Source organism: Lactuca sativa, chromosome 3 (assembly GCF_002870075.4).
Source record: "Lactuca sativa cultivar Salinas chromosome 3, Lsat_Salinas_v11, whole genome shotgun sequence".
NCBI classification, from domain to species: domain Eukaryota; kingdom Viridiplantae; phylum Streptophyta; class Magnoliopsida; order Asterales; family Asteraceae; genus Lactuca; species Lactuca sativa.
Genome location: NC_056625.2, coordinates 203,882,912 through 203,886,781, shown reverse-complemented (window position 1 = coordinate 203,886,781; position 3,870 = coordinate 203,882,912).

Here is a 3,870-nt window from a genome sequence, read left to right as displayed (position 1 = left end):
CAGATTTCAACCTGAGAAAAAATACCCACGTGAATCGAGAAAAATCATCAACAATAACTAAAATGTACCGCTTTTCATTGATTGTAGCAACAGTCGACGGTCCACATAAGTCAATGTGAAGAAGTTCCAATGGTTCCACGATTTTTGAATCTATCACAATTGGATGACCTTTTCTATGTTGTTTTGCTTGTTCGCAAGCTGCACACAAAGTATCATTGTCAAATTTTAGTATAGGTAAACCACTAACTAAATCTTCAGTAACAAGTTTATTAATATTGCGAAAGTTCAAATGCGATAATCTTATATGCCAGAGCCAGCTAACATCATTGGAGGCTTTTGAGAGTAAACACACTGCAGGTTTGCCCACAATTGGTTTGATGTCTAGTGTAAAAATGTCTCCATATCTTTTGGATTTGAGAAGTACTTCATTTGTCTTTGCATTTGAAATGATACTTCCTTCTTCGTTAAACACAACCTGTTAACTGTGAATTGTCCATTTGTGACTTTGCCATATCCTTTCACTTGACACTTGTGATTATTTCCAAATTTGACTACTCCAGCATTCTCCAAGCTTCTATAATCTCGCAAATTTTCCTGTCTTCCAGTCATGTGACGAGAGCAACCACTATCAATATACCATTTCGCATCATATTGCTCGTCACATATCACCTGCATTTAGTGAAAAAATTTAGGAACCCAAGACTTATTGGGTCCTACATTAGTAGTTTTGAACAAATTCTTGAATTTAAAAACCATGTTTTCACTTTGTCTGAGATAGTATCCATTAAATCAACATCATCAGGTCTAGATATTGAAATATAGTTGTTCAATAGTTTTTTGGATTTCCATTGATGTTTATATCTTCCTTCACAACATTCGCAACTTTCATAATTTGTTTCCATTTTTGTACCGGAACTTGCGAATCATGAGATGATGAACTACCAGTAGTAGACTTATTCACAAACTTGTCAAATGCAATCTTTATTTGATTCTCTGAAAACTTCCCATTTTGATATTGTATTCCCTTCCCTTCAAGCCAACGATTTATTATATATACATCAGATTTTCGTTTTGTATACGAGACTTTGGTCGGTTTTGAAATCGAAAGATTTGGAAAATTTGATTGTTTAGGTGAAAAATTTGCTTTTGTTTGTGTTTTGACATTCAAAGTTGATGAATTATTCGTTAATTTGCCAACATTGTGAAACTTATGATTATTCACAAATTTTTGCGAGGTCTCAAACTTTCTAATGTTGTCATATTTCCGAACAAATTTATCGTTATTTTTCATTGGAACTTTGTCACCAGAATATATTGGTTTGTGAAAACTTGTATCCTTTTGTTGATTTATTTTCTGAAATGTTGATGATTTTGTCTTTGAAACTTGTTCTTGATCAACTTTTGGTTTATCATTAGTCATAACTTGCCAAAAGATTGCTTTTCTTGCTTTTCTTTTTGAAACATTATTTTTTGTTGAATAATTTCCAACCATCAATTTAAATTCATGAGAATTTAATTTCACTTCCATCTTTGGTTTTTCACTTCTTTCAAAAACTTTTTCTTTTTCACCTTTAACCACCCATTTTTGTGATGATTTTTGACCTTGAAAAACATAAGAATTTTGAGTCAAATTGTTTTCTACTGTATTTTGATTTGCAAAGAAACCTTCAGTAGTTGACTTTTGATTATCATTTTCAACCATTTTGTTAAATCCAGGTTTAATTTTCTCAACATTTCCAGTTGTGACGAAAACTTGATTTGGAAAAATGGTGTTATCTGTACATGTAAAATTTGGATAAACCACAGTGTTAGTTTCCAAATAATGTGCACCTTTGTCATTAAGAATTTTGTCGAATTCTTTTGTATCACCAAACACTTGATTAACAACAACTCGTTGAGGTGTTAAATGTGAATCCTTCACTTCTTCTTTGTCTTCATCAGTGTCATCAGACTTCCAGCTTTCAACTTCCACATGATCAAAGTCACATTGTTGCAAAGTAGAGAGTTTATCATTTTCATCCTTTACTATCGAATCAACTATAGTTTCTTTACCTTTGACCTTAGATGTGATATTAATGATTGATAATTTAGAACAATCGACCTCTTCTTCCTCTTCTTCTTCTTCTTCTTCTTCGGCCTCACTGATTTCACTCACATTATCTCAATTGTCATCGACATCAGCATAATTGAGTTGAGAATCAAGAGTTGAAGTTTCAGTTTTCTTTAGGATTTTCACTTGTTCATTCTTTGTCAAACTTTCATTGACAATACCAACCAATTCATCAGCATTCAAGAATTCATCAATTTTGACAATACCATTTGCGAATCTATCATCAGGTATTTTGTCAAATTGAGCAATTGTGTTTTCGCAGTCATAAGAAACAACATCAACTTTTTCACGTTCATATTCAAGAAAAGGTAAAAGTTTCCTATGTTGTTCTTTGCTTATTTCAGATGAATGATGTAAAGCTGTTAATTTCGCATACAAACGTTTAGCAGAGTTATAATAAATGTTTCTTTGTGCTAGTAACAACCTAACTTCTTTATCTAGATTGTTCCTATCACAATTTACATTTTTCAACTGTAATTCTAGTTTATCTACTCTGCTTCGTTTTATTTCTAATTCTCTCCTTGTCTCAACTAGTTGCAAATTTAGTTTTTGAGCTTCAGTACTAGCAGACACAATAACAGAATCAAAATAAGCAACAGTATCATCAAATGAAGTTATTTCAGCATCATAAGCAGATAAAGGAATATTAAATGATTCAAGAATAGCAGGTACCTTGGTGGTCATTGGAGATTTATCAGTAGACTTGGACACAAAGGAACGTCCATAAACACTTTCTTCGCAATTTTCTTCAAAACTTGCGAACATTGCCCCATGAGTTGGATGCCTCATTTCTTCATCATCAGATCCTGAAGACCAGATCTGATATGTTCCACTTTGTTCTTCATCAGATTCTCCTTTCGCAACTAATGACAATCCTTTCGCCTTTGTACGCACCTCTTCAAGCTTTTCTGAGTAATAAACTTCATCTTTGATTTTGCTTTTCTTCTCCTCTTTCTTTCTCAGCATGCAATCAGCTGCGAAGTGATTTGCACCATTGCAGTAATGATAATAAATTCCTGAATCACCTTTTAGTTTCTTCTCTTCCTTCGCATCTTTCTGCTTTTCATCAACTTTTTCCATTTTCTTCTTTTCCTCACCTCCAGCTTTCATTAAAACACTCTTCGCATCATTTGCCTTTCCTTTTGAATTGAACGGCTTTTTGAAAAATTTCTTAACTCTGTTGTTTGAATAGAATGCGACTGCTACATCATCAGAGTTCATTAAGAAGCCTTCATTGTCTGATCCTTCTGTTTCACCAACATCAGTTTCTGAAATCTTTGAAGCCAAAGCCAAGGGACCTCCTAGACTCCGTTTCGATTCTTCATACATTGCTGTAACCTCACTTTCATGAGTTTTCAACTGATTGTAGAGGTCATTAAATGTGGAAGTATCAAAACTTTGTTGGTTCTTTATCATCATACTCACACTATGTCATTCCTTGCGAAGGCCCATTATGAATGTAAGATTGTATTCCATGGGAGATCTTGTGATTCCATACCTGCTGCAACGATAGAGAAGCTCATTCAGATAATCATAGTAGTTTTCAAGAGTTTCAGCATCCTTTTGTCTGAATTCCTTCAGTTCAACAACACACTGCTTAACAAAATTGATCTTCGTCTTTTCGCTACCTTGATACTTCTCTTTCAGTGTGATCCAAATTTCCTTGGCTGTTTTACAACTACGAATGTAATTGTAAACCACAGGAGGTAGAGCACCTCTTAGTTCCCTCATACATCTCTTCTCATTCTTCTTTAAGCGGT